Source organism: Arvicanthis niloticus, chromosome 1, assembly GCF_011762505.2.
Source record: "Arvicanthis niloticus isolate mArvNil1 chromosome 1, mArvNil1.pat.X, whole genome shotgun sequence".
NCBI lineage: Eukaryota > Metazoa > Chordata > Mammalia > Rodentia > Muridae > Arvicanthis > Arvicanthis niloticus.
In genome coordinates this window covers 58,633,271-58,651,687 of record NC_047658.1, presented here as the reverse complement: position 1 = coordinate 58,651,687, position 18,417 = coordinate 58,633,271, and the positions used below count along the sequence as shown (strand labels likewise).

Here is an 18,417-nt window from a genome sequence, read left to right as displayed (position 1 = left end):
TCTATCTACCAATCATCTACCTATCTATCTACCTATCTACTACCTACCTATCTATCTATCTATCATCTACCTATCTACCCATCTACCTATCTATTATCTATCTATCTATCTATCTATCTATCTATCTATAATCTACATATATATCTATCTACCTATCTACCTATCTACTATCTATCTATCTATCTATCTATCTATCTATCTATCTATCTATCTACCTATCATCTACCTATCATCTACCTATCTACCTATTATCTATCTATCTATCTATCTATCTATCTATCTACTATCCAAACCTATTGTCTGTCTGTCTGTCTCTCTGTCTATCTAACTCTTGGTTCTACAGAAGTGTTAAAACATAGATTTCATTTTTTTCAAATAGAAACAATATCATTTGATGGATATATTTAATGTCATATTTTTTAGATTCATTTTTTAATTTTTTACCTGTTCATAATCTTATAAGACAAAATATATTTTCAGTCTAGCATAGATTTATAATTGCTTGGACTCATATTACTTTTATAGTCTCAATAGGAAATAGAGTTAACAGGATGCCTTTTGCAGCAGTCATTAGCAGTTTAACAAATATGTCTTTCTGCCACCCAGCCAAATGCTACAACTACCATATTTCTGGCCTCTTTGAACTCAGATAAGAACATGTGATAGCTGCTGGCCAATTAAATATGAAAAATATCTTACTTTCTTGGTTAGAAGAGAGAAAAAGTCAGGATTTAATTGCCCCACATTGTTTTCCTATGAATTTATAAAAACCTTTGGGTGGGAATTCTTAGACTCTGTTTCAATCAGCTTTTGATGATACATGTAGCATGGATAGGAGTTATTCATTAGCTATTTGAAATTACTAAGATTAGAAGTTACTTTATTATGGCGCCTCCACATTCCAGATAGAGGTAACTCTTTAAAGGAAGACAGGAAATCAGAAGTAGACCCAGGGCTGGGAAGACAACCTTGTGAGTAGTGTTTGCTACATAAACCTAAGGTTCTGAGTTCAGATCCTTGGAATCTATGCCAAAGCATGGATGCAGTAGCCATAGGGTATTTAATACAAGCATATTCCTGCATGAAGATGTGAGGCTCTATCAGGAGACTTGCAGCACACTCATGGGCCAGTTAGTTTGACATTTACACTGGAAATACAACCAAAAGACCCTGTTTCAAACAACACCCAAAGTTGTTTTCTGATTTATACACAGACACTGTGACATGACATGGTACCAGCCCCACACCAACCCCATGCCTGACACAGACACACACACACACACACACACACACACACACACACACACACACACAGACAAGACACACACAGGTGCTCACATAAGATATACACTTAGTAATAATACAACAACCTTTAATTTTGAAAAAAAAGGAAGAAACATTTTAATCTAAAATATACATCAGAAACTTAATTGCTGTAAATTGTGGAATTTTTTTTCCTGCTGGGCAGAAATAAAAGTAAAAAAAGAATTTACAACCAGGATACCAAAAACTACTTTTTCTCATGTAAAATTTAGTAAAGATCTCCAGAAAAATTTTAAATCATAATTTATAGAACCTTTAGAAAGTACTTCCAGATATTCCAGGGCTAAAATACAAAGGTTTTTGTCTTGTCAAACTATTGACATCACTGTGTATTTTTGTCTAACCTGAACAGAAATTATTTATCCCTAACTTTTTGTTTTACAAAATCATTGTTCTATTTTAAGAAACTTGAATGAAGTTCTAGTAGACAGAAAATGCCAAGGGTGATGATGGTCACCAAATGTATCCATGGCCAGTGGCACAAGCTGACAATAGATGTTTTCATACTCTGAATCCTTCATACCTGACCCTGAGTTTACCTGCTGTTAAAGTACAGGTTGTCTTACCTTGTTACTGATCTTATTTTCTGGAATAGTACTCAATAATAGTCTCTGAGCCTCTGTTTTGTCAACTATAAAGGTATCCTTCTGACAACGCAGAACTAATAATAACTCATTTCACTTGACTCATCATGGGTACATGTGCTTTATATTCATATGCCAAACCTTTAGGCCCATATTCCTTAATTCTACGTAGAATTACTGCAGGTTAAAAATTAGGTTTTATTCTCATTGATTCTGTTGTGACTGTTGAAGTAGAAAGTAAGTGACCCCTCTTCTGCAGCTCAAACATCTGTCCCATTCCACAGAAACAAAAAAACAGCAATACATGTACCACTGCTCCCTGAGTGGAAGACCATGGTGCCTCGAAGTTACTGTCCATTCTTGCCACACCTGTCACTTCTGTTCCCATCATCATACCCAGAGGTCACAACTGAACTTCTTGCTCAAAGGCAATATAATCTTAGTTTAGGCAGTGTCTGGGACAGACTGAGATGAATGCTTTGCTCATGAATTTAGCTACTTGTTTATGTCACTAAGGAATAGCCTAGTCACTGGTTCTCTACTGTATTACATTTAGGATGGTGAGACTGTGTAATTGCACTTAGCCTTGTAGTAGATCCTCAGCATGCCAGAAAGCATCTCTCACTAAAGAAACCCTATATACTAGGGTGGTTTTAAAGTATATGCTGTTCATTCAGATGTTGATTTTTGTGCCCAGACATCTGGTTACAGTACAAAGTATGGCAATATCAAGCATCTCTGGTCTCAATGTTATGTAAAACTTGTTGTCCATCACCTATGATTGGTCATTAAAGAGTTGATTACCCTATGACTGGGCAGGAGAGGACAGTAGAGGCAGGACATCAGATCCCAGTGAAAGGGTCCCAGGTAGAGAGAGAAGAGCTGAAAGAGAAGAAAGGAGTGAAGAGAACATATGGAGACAAGAGAATTCACCATAAGGTCACAATGAGATGAGAGAGCAGCCAGGAGGACACAAATGGAGCAGAGGGATCCAAGACAAGACTGAGATATCAAGTAACTGGGCATTTATCTGGACATTAATAGAGGCTTAGAATAGCTCAAAACCTGCCCAGCATAGTGCATCTTTTATTTGGGAGCTATATGAACTAAGTAAATATAGAAACTCCCTACATTTATATGGGAGAAAAGGGGGCATTAAGACCCCACCCCCCCAAAAAAAATCTTTTTACATACCCCCAATACCAGACATGAGCTATAATCATATGTTGGAAGACAGATAGAAACCTTAAGTTTAGAAAGGTTATAGAATTTCACCATGACTGCACAGCATGTGGATGGAAGAGCCAGACATCTCTGATTGCGACCCCTACCCTCAGCATTAGAGTATGTCTCTTATCAAGTTGTATTTGTTTTGGGGATTTTTTCCTAATGTTAAAATATTTATTCTTTAATGATTTTATATATGCACATAAAGAACATTATGCATGCTCACCCCCACTTCCTTCTCTCACCACTCCCTCTTCCACAAGAAATATTTCCTCTACACACATACATCCTGTAACACTTTCATATCTTTTTTTTGTGTGTGACCCACTGAGGTTAATTAAGGTTATTTGTATGAGCATGTGTGAAAGGTTACTACTTATGGCAGCACAGACTACCTTTTTCTTGTTGTTGTTGTTTTGACTACACTACTGTAGAAAATAGCAGCCTTTCCCCAGCAACCAGCCACTACCAATAACCCTTCAGGAGAGGTAGGGTCTCCTGTGTTCTTCCTGGATCCATAACAAAATGCTGACAAAGTGGTTTAAAGATCAAATGCAGTAACAAAAGTTCTTTGCCCAGCATTAGACACAATAGGTACTAAATGTGTCTCCTTTTCATCTGTTACGTGCTATCAAAATATGTTTATAGAATAGAAACTCCTCAAACCTTAAGAGAGCCCCTCCTTCATGTATAGTATAACTTAGGCATTTTAGTAACACTTTAAAAATTTCCCTTTACATATTTACATAACAGTTCTGTGTAGTTTCATTCACTAATGTAGAAATTGGCAAAAAAAAAAAAAATCTCTTAATGAGTAGGGTTAAATGCTAATACTGGCAAATAAATGACAAGTATAATGAGGAAATGACCAATCAATCAGTGGCAGCCTAGTTAGAAGGTCCCCATAAAATGCACTATAATGTAGGAGAAATTGTTTTGAAGAGTAACTTATCAAGTTAAGGTGGGTGGGGTTAGGACTGGGATGGGGAAACTAGTGGAACAGAAGAGTAACAGATACTTTACTGAGGCTGTGAATAGGAACACAGTGGCAGTTCATGGTGACCAAGCCACATCCATTATTTTAACCAGTATTATCTGCTAAATCCTAGGCAGAGAGGTGTAGATGAGAAAGACCCATTCCAGTCTGGGATTACACACTAGAACCACAGAGGTATAGAGTATCCAGAAAGAGCATCTGGAAGCCAGTTTATTGCAGAGGTTTGAACACTAGAATCTCTAGGAGGGGAAGTGTTAGTAAGTACAATTTTATAGAATCTCATTATAGATGTGACTGTATAGACAAGACACTGAGCACTCGGCCTTAACCATCTATCAGTACATGTTTCATGTACTGATAATTATGCTGATAATTATGGCATCATGCCTGACTCAGACCATAGGCTTAAAGATGAAGCCAGGAAGTGGTCAGGGGTTCCATTTATCACTACATTCACAATATGCATGTTATAACAAGGAAGGGATATAACAGGTAGAGAAAGTGTCTCAAGTCACATGCTTATCTTAGTTTCCCCATGTTTTTTGGATCTTGTATGAAACCAGGAAAGTTCAAAGCATCAGATGCTTCCTCTGATAGTACAAATGAGACAATTGTGTCTCATAGACTTCAGTACTAGAATACTTGGTTCCCGATGATGGTGGTGTTTGGGAAAGTTATAGAACCCTTAAGGGGTGTAGCTTTGCTGGATGAAATACATAATTAGAGATGGGTTTCCATTACTCATCACCTGGCTCCAATACCTGTTCTTTTCTCTACATCCTGACTACAAGACTAGCCCATGCTTTTATTGTTATGTCTTGCTAGCTATGATGGACTATACTTCGTTGGAACTGTCAGCTAAAATAAATAAATCCTCTTCTGCTCTAAGGTGCTTTAAGTAATGATATTTTATCACAACAGAAAAGTAATCAATATACCTAACCTTTCTCCTTTCAAAAAGAGAAATAGAAAAAGAAGACCTACCACACTGGTGATTACCAGTTCATCATATTAATTCTTAAACAAGGGAAATAGTTGGAGCAGTGAAGCATGGGGAACTATCTGTATTCTTCTCACATAAGGCTTTCCTTAGCATCTAAAGAACAGTAATGTGTGAATTCTGTCAGCTGAAGAAATTGAGATTGAAACCGAGGAATTAGTTAGGCCCAAGCCACACATTAGTAGGTGGTAGGATCAGGTGTGCATTCAGAGAAAATAGTGAACAGTGATAATGATCACAGGCTTACTGCTAAAAGGTAAGTGAAGTGTATAATGTCTAAAGCCAGCTTCAATTCATTTCTACTCTTCTAAACATTTCCCCAATAAATACAGGGAAGCAATGGACAGGTAGTTGGTACCACAATGAAAAAGAGAAAGAGCATGCTAATGGGATCTCAGACAAGCCCGATTTTAACTGCTAATACCATTTCAAATATATTTAGTGTGCTTTATCTTGCTTTCATTGTGCAACAATAGTCTCAGCCAAGCAGGCTGAGAAACAAATAGCAGTGTAGAAACCAGTAAAAGAATTATCTATTAGTGGTGTGTGCTTGTGTTTGTGTATGCCTGTGCATGTGCCTGTGTGTGTGTGTGTGTGTGAGCGCGTGCGTGTGCACGTGTGTGTGTGTGTGTTTGTGTGTGTTTGTGGTATGGTGTGTGCATGTGTGTACAACTATGTGAACCCGAGGAAGTAGATTCTCTCCCTCTACAGGACTTTGAACTCCGATCATCAGGTTTGGCAGGAGGTACTCTTACCTTCTGAGTCTCCTCTCTAGCCTAATACAGAACAAACTTCTCTCAATATGATACCATTTGTTCCAAGACAAAGGTGAATGATAAAACCTTGCTGGTTGAAACTTGAGTTAAGTTGCAGGCATCACTTCCTGAGCTATTCTGCATCACTGTAGGCAGTCAGGCTCACATTGCAGGTGACTGTGCAGAAGCTGAACTGCTGGCTCAGCTGTAAAGAGCTACCTGGGGATTTTTGTTTGCATATGTGACTCAGAGTAGTAACAGCATCCCAGGAGTATCTTCTGCCTGAAAGGCAATGTACACACTCTGTAATTCCCAAACCACACACAGGCTGGCAGGATCTGGCTGATTCACTCAGACATCTGCAGTGTGAGGTGGTGGTGTATTGTACTGACAGCTTCAGGTCAGAATGCTTGGGCTGGGTCCACTTCTATGGATTCTCTTCACTGTAACCCTCGATAAGCCTGAAAAAAAAAGGCTGATAACTGCCAACAAAGCATTTTGGTAAAAACAAATGGAGTGCATCCTATGGTTTGACAAGTGAGTTCTCATGCACTCACCTCTCTGTCTTTCTCCTCTGTCTCTCTTTCTGTCCTTGTCTCTCTGTGTGTCTCTCTCTGCCTCTGTCTCCTTCTGTCACTTTGTTTCTGTCTCTGTCAGTCTCTCCTCTCCCCCCCCCCCCCACATAAAAAAAACAAAAAAAAAAACCAAAAAACAAAAAAAACAAAAACAAAACCAAACAAACAAAAAAAAAAAAAAAAACTTGCCAGCTACATTTTAAAGGTAAGGAAGCCATAGGCCCAGGAGCCTAGAGCAGAGCCTGTCCTTGGTCAATCTGTCATTCAAAAGAACACAACTTCTTGTGTTAGTCTCTGAGCATTACAAAACAGATTTCAAGTTAAAAATACAGAGAAAATAACTTTACTTCTAAACCCAGAGGTCTCAGTCATGGCTATATATGCTTACCACGTGTGTTTACAAAATGTATATTACCAGGGTCCTCCTCCTCTCAGGCACTGATTCAGTGGATCTGTCACAGTAACTCACATGGACATGTTTCAGAAGATTTTGGACTAAGAAGATGACTCAGCTGGAAAAAGCAATGGCTATAGAAGCCTGAGCATCTGAGTTCAGATCTTTAGCATCCATGTAACAGCTGGTTATGGCTACATTGGGAGGGACAAACATGAATATCATGGGAGCTCATTAGCTAGTCAGCCTAGCTGAAAAAGACTGAGCTTCTAGTTCAGTAAAGGATGCTGTATTATGGAAATAGGACAGACAACAGTAAAAGAACCTCTATATGCCTCTACCAATAGCCTCTACATGCTTGGGTATGGGCACCTATGGGTACACAAACATATATAAATATATCCATGCAGCACACATATACAACACACACACTCTGCAGGGAGGTAGCTTCATTGGTCAAACAATTGTGTTCAGTTCCCCAATATCCATGTAAAAAGCTGAGTGAGGTCCATGTATGCACAACTACAGCACTGAAATAGGAGGGTTCCCGGGGCTTGCTGGCCAGGCAGCCTAGCTAAACTGGTGAGCTCCAGGTTTTGAAACAGAAGCTGTTGTAACCAAGAAGGTAAAGAGGGTGAAGGTACCACTGTCTTCCGTGAATACACACACACACATGTACATAGGCAGTGCCCTCTCACCCTCTCCCATGTTACAAACACACAAAAATAAAGAACTGAAGTGTGCATCCAGTTATAAGACACAGATAGTGAAGGCATCTTTAAATACAAGTGTCCTTTTATTTCTAATAAACTTCTAATGGAATTTCTGAAAATATAATTTAATACAGTGCCCTACACTGGAGTGATTCTGATTTTCCCATGGAGCAAAACACCTAATTATCTGGTGTCTGAAGATCTTTCAAGATCTGGAGATCTTTAGAACATCTGTCTGTCTGAGGTCAAATTATTTAATCTTTGACCCTCAATGCTAGGGAAGAAAAACAAAACAAAACAAAAACCTCTAATAAAAACAAAACAAAAATAGCCAACCAAACAAAAAAAAAAAAAAAAAAAAACAATATTCTGCTTCATTAGCAGCCAGTAAAAATTTCACTATCTACAGTCTTTTCAAATATGTCAACCTCAAACAAAATACAAGATGTACCAGAGGCTTGAGGTTAGGGTGCTAAATTCCTCAGCACTGTGCAGTTTTAATTAGAGCGGGAGCATGCTGGGTAACATGTCATACGCAGATAGGTTCTTTACATTTAAGTGTCAGAAAGTTTCCAGCTCTTTGTTGACTGTAATCAACATTAACCCTAGTGCCTGTGTGGTGAATTCATGCCTACTTTGCACTTTTTCCTCTGCTTTTGTTTGGGATTTGCTGCCTCTTGTGGATCTCAAGCTTTGAAGAAGGGGCTCCCTTCTTCTGAGATTTAGTGTCTCACATGCTGTTCTCATGGTGGAGTTTTCCACTTACTCTCCACAGCAATATTGAATACACATTTCTTCAGAGAAAATTCAGTTCATAGAACATTGTACACATGATCCTGTAACACTAAAGTTCAGGACCTGGCTCCGGCCTTCACAGCCCTGCATTTTCTATTTGCTTGGGAAACTCTTGGCCACTTTTTATTTATGTTCATATTAACAGTCGCCAGCACCCAAAGCTTTGTACTCTGCCATGATTTCTGAATGAGAAGGCATGTGTGGTATATAAAGAGAAACTAAAAGTAACCAACTGCATTCTAACAATCACTGGGAAGGGCAGGCTGAGCCATATCCCTACTGGACTTGACACAGAACAATCATGCTGTCAGCACAAAGAAATGGCATACACAGAAGTTTGCAGATACACTTAACTAAGAGGACTGTGGTCCTCTGCAAATACTTTCCATCACCATCGTACTCTTACTGTCTTTACTTTCAGGTTTTTTTTTTTTTTTTTTTTTTTTTTAATTTGCTGTGGATTGAACCCAAAGCATCTGGCATGTGAGGCAACTGCTCTCCCACTACAGTCTGACTTCAGGCTTTGTGTGTGCTTCCCTACAGCGTCAGGGCCTCATATTTCACAGCTCTGCTCTCTTAACTTTGAGGGAACACTTCCTCCATCACCCGGGCAGCCATGTTCTGAACTGGACCCCAGTTCAGCCTTGAAAACACCCTAGATTTACAGAGTAACAAAACACTAGGAGGAAGGGAAACAAGTTGTCACTACTTCAGCCTTCTCTGACACCCCAGAAATTTTAGGCAAACAGAAGGAAATATGACTGATGGGCATAATTACATGGGTTACTGAACTGCACAGCTTTTGCTGCCCACTCACCTCCTCATTTCTGAAAATGTTATCTCTTCTGAGTGGCCTTCTGTCTGTTTTGTGAAATGCATTCTCTATGTTCTTTAGCTCTTTATAGCCACCTCAGCTGACCCCGAGGACTGTGCCTTTCCTGTCTGTTGCTGGTGCCCCAACAACAGTATCATGTTTAACTTTTAACTATGATACATGCTCTTGTGCTACTAACTTCCAACATAGCAAGAATGCTCTAAATCATCTTACTCAACATCACTAATACCCATGGACAAGTTATAAATCATGTACCATGTACACACGTGTCCTGTGTCAGCTAAATCAATGCTCCCAAAGAACCACAAGAAAACCTAAGGTTGCATAATTTTCTCAGAGTTATCCAGCCCACAAATCAAACTAGTCACATGACCTAAAAACATTTATATCAGGGCAGCACCGAAGGCAAGTGTGGTTTTTGTTCTTAGACTACTCTTCTCCATAGATGCCATGAAGCCAACAGGCATCAGCTCTCCTACCTCATTGCTCTACTGCTTTTTTTTTTTTTCTTTCTAAATCTGAAAAATGAGAAATGAGCAGTCTACAATGCATGGTACTTGGTCCATGGTTATTAGTTAATTTGGTAGCTTTGAGGCTTAATATATTTAAATGGCATATGTGTAGCTTCAGGCTTCATACTCTCTCTAGCTTGGCACCCAACTCATTTACTTCCATTAAATTCCGGAACCTGAAGAAACATGGCATCATATCTATTTTTTTTCTCTTTATTAAGTACCTACAGCCCTAATATTAGGCAGACAATTCCCAAGAGGGTTTTTTTTTTTTTTTTTGAGTTTTCCATTCCTGAGATGCACTTTCCAAATCCAGTGTGTGTAACTCATCATGAATGATCACTCAGTCATAACACTCATGGATTCTGCTACTATTAACACTTCACTTTTAATTTACTTGTGTTTTAATTATCATCACTGTGAGTCTTTTGCTAACGCAGTGTTAAGACACCCAATAATCAGTTTTAAAAAGAGAACACCCAAGTTTCAACACTATTGTTTAGTCAGACTTAATAACTCCATTCATGAAAAATTGCTTCAGATAATATCCTTTTTTGTTTGTCAGCTCTGGAAAGTAAGTGACCCAACAGAAACAAATATTAATAGCAATAATTTCTAACACTACTTGCTTGGACACTTAGTATTCTGCTATGCATGCTGCTACATATATAAACTCATCTGAGAAGAAATATATTATCAACCCCAATTTGTCAAAGAGAAGATTGAGACACCCACAGATTACACACTTAGCCGTAGTGTATGCTGGATGTATTTGATTCAATTTCAAGTGTTATTGATTTCTTTATATGAGCAGAAATGATCTGTCTTAAAATCTATTTCTGTCTTGATTAAATGCCTTTGTTCCAGCCACTCTGTGTTAAGACCACAAACTGAAACTGGAGCATCATTGTCCTAGGAAGCAGCAGGGTGTAATGAAATGAAAGAAAGCTTCAGAGTTAAGAGCTATACTGTGACTTATCTCTGGGGCCAAGGATGAGTAGATAGGCTCTGCCTTAACTTCTTAGTCTGCAAAATGAGACCAGTAATAATTCTTTTTCACAGGGCTCTTGGTGGAGTTAAATAGTAAACAGAGATGAAGGACCCAGATGTTACTCCAATACAGTCACCGGTGCTTCAAGATATATAAGTCCTACTCCTATCTCGTTCTCTTCTTGCTTCAGGTCATACTTTGGCAATCATATTCTGTGGGGAGTCACCAGATTTGCTTTGGTTGGAACAGATACTCTTCAAATACTGTCACCTATTTCTGATCAACAGGAAAGGACTAGTTTGTATGCATCCTTCACTGGAATGTCACTGATGTATTCTACTGTCCACCTCAGTGACTGACGACAGCAGATGAGGAGTTAATGAACAGCCCAGCACCTGACTAAATGAGTGATCAGTTGTGCGGCAGAGTGACAAGTTTACATTACAATGTGAAAATACACTTACATATGGGTGATCTACGTAGAGATTGAAAGAGAAAAATATGTTCACAACAAAATTACTCCCCAAGCCAAACTGCCTGTTCTAATTTGTTCCCAGCTGCTATCAGACATCACTCTATCCAGAAGTAGACAGATTGACTGAACTCTTCATTGTCATTGAGCTGAACTCAGTTGGATAATCAGACTTTCACCCAAGCAGACCTAACTTGAATCATTTATTTCTTTTAGAAATAAGTCTTTATATTTTGTTGTTCCTAACTGTTTAGAATAAACACTGCTGCTTAATAACTATGTTTATTTAGGAAAAATGACAATTTTCTTGAGCCTTACTTACAAGATCAAAGTAATTAATAAAACCCACTTATCAGAATGTTCAAGCTTCACTTCCATTGATGAGTTAAAATGTCCTTACAAAAATCACCTGATGGAAGAGTATATTTAGCTTACATTCCCAGCTACAAATCGTTATTTAGGCATAATCAGGGCAGGAACTTAAGGCATCACATACATAGTCAAGTATAGAGGGTTACTTTCTCCGATAGCTTTCTTTCCTTTTACACAGCTCAGGGTGCTGTGCTTAGGAAATGATGCCACATGCAATGGGCTGGGTCTTCCAACGTCAATTAACAATCAAGACCGTCCCACACAGCCACAACCACAGGACTACTCGATCTGCATCATTCCTCATTAAGACTTTCTTCTGACCTAGAAAGACGGCTCAGCAGTTAAAAGCTCTTGCTGCTCTTACAAGGACCCGAGTGAGGTACCCAATACCCACATAGTGGCCTACAACTATCTTCAACTCCAGTACCACCGGATTTGATATCCATTTCTGGCCTCCATGGGTGTCAGGCACAGATGGGGTGCATACAGATGCAGCTGAAGCACTCATGCACACAAAACAAAAATAAATATTTACTCAAGAAAAACTGTCGATGTGACAGTTAAAACTAATGAACAGAGAACTATAAGCATTATAAATAATACGTTTGATAATATGTATAAATATTACATAACATATAAGTCCTTCTATTTTGGTAGATACTAGCCTTGTATATATGCCTATATATACATGTCTATATATGCCTATGTTATTTACTATTATCTTTTCCAATGATTTTTTGTTTTACAAAATTAAATGAATGGCCAGTTCAAGGTTGATAATATCTTCCCAATCTTTCAGTTTAGCGTTTCTTTATATATTACCCTTTTGTCCATTTCTTAATTAACTCTTTAGTAGAGTGTGGTGGTTTGAATGTGGTGGTAAGAATGGCCCCCATAGAGTCATATTTGAACTTGAGTCATTAGCAAGTGGCATTACTTGACAGTGATTAGGAGATGTGGCCTTGTTAGAGGTTTCAAATGTCAGCTTCAATTAAATGCTTTCCTTTATAAGAGTTGCTGTTTTCATGGTATCTTTTTATAACAATAGAACACTGACTAAGACTTTGGTCTTTTCATACCAGGGACTGGAGTATTGCTGTAATAGCCCTGACCATGTTTCTTGATGGTAGAATGTAGACTTTTAGACTTTTAGAACTGGGAACACAGTTGAGTGCTTTAAGTGGGACTTAATGAACCATACTAGCAGGAACATAGAAGACAGTGGTGCTGAGAGCAGTATAGATATGACAGCCTACATCAAGAGCTTTCAAAAGAGAAGAATATTAGTATGTGGTCTAGAGAACATTCTTGTGATATTCTGGTGAAGAATGTGGCTGACTTTTGCCCTTGTTTGAAAAATATTCCTGAGGCTAAATTGAAGAGTCTTGGATTAATGGTATTAGCAAAGGAGATATCAGGGAACTCTGGTATAGACTTTGTTGTGTGGTTATTAGTGGTGACTCTTATGCAGGTCTATAGTGAAAAGGAACATACTAAGCAAGAAAAAATATAAAACTGAACAGTTTGAGAAGAAAACGACTACCAGGAACTGTAACAGAGCTAAGTCCAGTGTCCACAGAGATAAAAAGTTTAAAGAAAAGCCTGATCCTAAATGGAATAAAGACCATATTGACCTCAGGGCAAAATCCCACCCAGCTAAGCTTTTAATTTTTTTTAAAAGAATTAAAGAAAATCTTAGAATTGAGTATGATGAAGCACTCACTCAGGAGGCAAAAGCAAGCAGACCTCTGAGTTCAAGGACAGACAAGTTTAGGTAGTGAAGGAAAACGTCAGAAGCAGAAATCGGGTGAAAATGAAAATATATTTGGATGAAGGGGCCACATTCCAGCCTCAGCAAGCAGAAGAACTTAACTTCTGTTGTTCCATTTGGTTCTGGTTGTAGGGTCAATGATACAAGAAAGGGGTTGTGTAATCTCTCTCCATGGCTAAGAAAGGCTGCAGAGGCAAAGCGTGTGTCAAGGATCTCCCTTCATGGAGGCCCAGAAAGGCCTTTGTATGAAGCTGTGAAAGTGAAGGTTGGGTTGTCTTGAATAACAAGATGTTGGTGATGCCATAGTTATGGCATACCTGCCAAAGAGAGCTGTTAATGGGATGTGGCACTAACCAAAGAAAGAGAGGTGTGTTTCAGTTAACAGAGCTGAAAGGAGCTGGAGATCTGAACAGTTCTTTGACATCAGGCATGGAGATGCAGAGTTGGGCATTTCCCAGCGGGTTTTGGTCTTGCTTTGGTTAAGTATTTCATCACTATACTCCCATTTCTCTCTTTTGGAAGGATAATGTGTATCCTATGCTATTGTACACTGGAAGCTCATGAGTCTTTTGATTTGATTTTACAGGGGGTTATGGTTAGGAGATTGACAATGGGTTATACAGTTAAAGAGATTGTCATGAGTCTCAGAAGAAACATAAAACTTTGGACTTTTAAAACAGCATTGAGACTTTTATATACTATGTGGACTTTTGAAGCTAGACAGAATGCAGGTTATGAGATAGCCACAAGCTTATGAGGGCCAGAGTATTAAATGTGACAGTTTGAATAGGAATGACTCCCCATAGCACATATTTGAATGCTTGGACATTAGGGGGTAGTACTACTTGACAGAGGTTAGGAGGCATGGCTTTGTTGGTAGAAGTGTGTCACTAGTGATGGAGTTTTAGATTTCAAATGTTCAGGCCAGGTAGTAGAGTCTCTCTCTCTCTCTCTCTCTCTCTCTCTCTCTCTCTCTCTCTCTCTCTCTCTCTCTTTCTCTCTCTCTCTCTTTCTCTCTCTCTCTCTCTGTGTGTGTGTGTGTGTGTGTGTGTGTGTGTGTGTGTCTCTCCTGGTGATCAGGGTGTAGAACTCTCAGTTACCTCTCTAGAACCATTGTCTGCCTGAAAGCTGTGGTTTCCTACCTTGTCAATAATGGACTAGACTTCTGAAACTGTAAGCAAGCTCTTATTAAATGTTTTGTTTTATAAGAGTTGCTGTGGTCATGGTGTTTCTTTACAACAATATAACACTGACTAAGACACAGGGAGTTTGAATTTCTTGCTTTTTCTGACAGTATAAATGATCTTTACCAGTATTATGAGAGTAATGTCAACTAGGATAAAAACAAATAAGAACAAGAATGATGTGCAAAAATGGAAATGTTGCTAAAGCTCTGAAACTCACCCTTTATCACCTTTCCATGTGTGGAATGTCTGGAAGGTTAGTTAACTATCAGAACCCAAGCCTGCAGCCTTGGAAAGAAGACTGCCCACCTGCCTTTCTAAAACCTGAGTTCTACCTCCTAGGTGCCACAGTCAGATAATGGGCTGGGCCATGCTTAGCATGGTAACATCCTGAAGTAGCACATAGAGACTGATATGTAATTTATTTCTTTCTGATATGGAGTCATATGTTCCTTTCTTCATTCCATAACTCTGTAATTGGAAAAGTAGATACTCCAAGACTTAAAATATCAGATCATTGAACAGAATGAACAGAATAGTCATGAAATAATCATTGAGCTTTTTATCAGATCAGGTATATTTTGTCTCAGTTCATGTTTTACCACACTGTGTCAGCCTCTGTGATTGTTGACTTAAGCCAGGGATTGGTCTTCATGTTTAGAGATGATGAGAGACAGGTTATGCTCTTGTCTCACAGGCATTCTCCCCTATATAAGCTCTCAGGCTTCACGCCTCTAGTTCCTTTCCATTAAAAGTCACCCTTCCTTTCCCTGCCAGGTTTTCTCATTATTTTAATTAAAGTTTAATTATAAATAATTAAACATTTAATTATTTATAATTTTGTCCATGCCTCATCCTCATTATCAGCTTATAAAAGTGTATTGGCTCAGACTGACCTACTTGAGTGAGTACACACTACTAAAGTGTGCCAAGCTTGTCTCTCCTGTCTCATCTCCACTGACTCCCTTGCTTAGCTAAGGTCCAACTGAGTTAGATCACAGGATGTGCCAGAGGCTTGAGTACTCACTGTAGCCTCTGTCTAGTCTAGTCTTATATCCTTCCCAGGCTGTAGATCAACCACACATCTCTGGTTTGATTATTCTTACTCCAACTCTCTACGTAGATGCTTTGCCCATTCATAGCAACATGAAGAGCACACATGAAGGTTCATATCCATGGTGTATGCATCAGGACATGGTAAATTCCATTTAGAAAGAGAAGATTAAAGAAAATTGAAAAGAAGCCCCATTCCCTTTATTCCTTCTATGCCAACCCAGAGGAGTATCAAGCAGTGATACTGTATCTGACCATAGAGCTATTACATAATGCGATATCAGGTTTAGTGGTTGTATTTATATAATCGGCAGCTACTAACTTGAAGCAGCAGTATTTGGAGAGAGTAGAGGATGGAGAAGTTGGGCAGCAGGAGACATTTATCAACTGTTTTCATATAACCTTGTCCTTTTTAACCTTTATCTAAGGTACATTACTTCTACTGTCACCTTTCTCCATTTCTCTGAGGCTAGTTGAAGATGGTTTGTGTGTCTGTTTGTTTGTTTTGTGTGTGTGTGTGTGTGTGAAATATATTAACAAAATAGAGTCACATAATATAACACTGAAGATAGTGGATGATGTCTTATGAAAAGACATCATGTTCTTTGATAGATTGGTATCCATCTATCAAAAGGTCTAGGTGCTTCTTCTAGGTGCTTCCTAGTATTCCTCTGCAGTACTATTACCTGGTACATAGGGGAATAGTTTTTAAAATGTCATTTATGAGTAAGTCATCTTGTGAAAGAGAAAGAAAAAAAGATATATATGAGCTGCATATGTTGATATCCATTATACTCAAATTCCTTTAAAATCAAGATTCATTAGGATAGCAAAATCACCTTGGTCCCGATGTCACTGTCCTAGTCATTAAGGCTATGTCAAAATCACTCTCTCTCTCTCATGATGTGGTTAGTCCTGCTGCAACTTGATGTCTCAGGGCAGACAGATACCAAAAAGAGCTTCCCCGTTTCTAAGGAGAAAGGAAAGGGGTAATGGGGGAGGTGTTTGTAACAGTGAGACTGAGAGGAAAGGAGGGAAGCTGGGGCTACTATGGATATGTAAAGTGAATAAATAAATAAGTTAATGAAAAAAATCTCTCTGTCTCTCTCTGTGTGTCTCTCTGTTTTTCTCTACCCCCTCTTTCTATGCACATACACACACACACACACACACACACACACACACACACACGTGTCTCTCTGTCTCCCCAGTGTCAATTTCATCAACTATAAAGGCAGGGAATTTATACTCTGCCATTTTCTTGACAGAGCTGAAGATGGCCCTTGAGACGATCTCTGTCAGTTGACTAATGCAGTGAAACTTGTGGGAGACCTAAGAATAATGGTCCTTTAATATGGAAGATTCCTCACATTGAGGCTTTAAGTAGGAGACATTTGTTTAACGGATCACTTACTGGAGCAAGTACACTCTCTCAACTTGATTAGCTGTAAGTTTTTTTGACTATAAAATTCAGACACCCATTGAATTGCCCAGGGCATCTGGAGTTTAGTTCCCAAGAGTGACAGAATTGCTGAAGGACTCAGACTATTCCATGAACATTAGGCAATAAAAATTATACTCTCAAATGCTATCAGATCTGCTTCATTCTCTACATTTGTAGTGGCTTTTTGTATATGAAGAGACTTGAAGCATCTAGACTCAGTGGTTCATCACTTTGATGTCTGAGAAAAAGATTTCACGTCCTCGACTTCAGATGCAAACAATCCCTGAGGAATCAATCACTTGGATGGATCTAGTTTCATCTGCATGTTCACACTCAAAGCTAGAACAACTCCATGTCCAGTGGTCCCGGACATGTATGTGTGTGTGTGTGTGTGTGTGTGTGCTCGTGCGTGTGTGTGTGTGTGTGTGTGTGTGTGTATTCTACATCATCAAACCTTATTCAGCAGAGGCGCTTCTATCACTAGCCTAGACTCTTCTCTCCTTGAAGCTGTTACTGTGATGATATACCTATAGATAGCAAATCTATATAGAGAGATAACGAGTCCATGTAAAGAGCTAGTGTCAGAATAAACAGGGTAGCCTGAAGAGACAGCTCAGCGGTTAAGGGGGTTCTAGATGTTCTTCCACTGAGCTTAGACTGGATCCTCAGCAGGCAGATGGTGGGTCATATGTACTTCCAGTTCCAGGATGTTTGATGCCATCTTCTGGCCTCCATGGACAACAGGTATGCATGTGGTACATAGACATACAAGCATATAAAATATCCTTACACATGAAAATAAATAAAAATTTTAAAAAGAAATAAGCATGGCTTGACAAAATTAGGATGGAGTAATTTTAAATGCACCTATATACACAAAATCCTTGACCTTAGAAAACAAAGTAAACTATTCTCATTTAATTCAATTAGTCTTTATAGAGATTGTTATCTTGTGTTTTTAATTGTGATTATTTTTTAAGTTCTCCATATGGCACCTATATGATAATATTCCCACTTAAAGGTAGAATAGATAAAATAAGGAATTTTAAGTTTTAAGCTAAAAATAGCCTAAAATAACTTAAGAGATTATTTTACTACTGAAGCCCAGTTATGAAAGAAAGAACACACTGTTAACATTGCAGGAACTATAGAACTATTAAGGATGAAAAAAAGTTAATATAACAGAAGTCATTGTAACTGTAAGATGAGGTTAAAAAGAACATTGACAGAGGTCAGAAGTTCTACAATCTGAACTCAAAACAGATTCAGAATTAGTCTGAACTTGTAACAATAAGGTCATGAAGCTAACTCAGTTTTTAGGACAAGATTAAAGAAACTGGTAATGGTACAAGTTAAATCAGAACAAAAAGTCCTATTACAGAAAGCAAGGACTCACAAAAGGAAAAGACTTCACGGAGCA

General features: G+C 38.6%; 1 protein-coding gene across 2 annotated transcripts in view; it reads right to left on the bottom strand.

The window, feature by feature from the left end:
- Positions 1–18,417, bottom strand: part of Rab38 (RAB38, member RAS oncogene family) — a 90,842-nt gene that overhangs the window by 25,404 nt on the left and 47,021 nt on the right. The gene's annotated exons all lie outside the window — the stretch shown is intronic.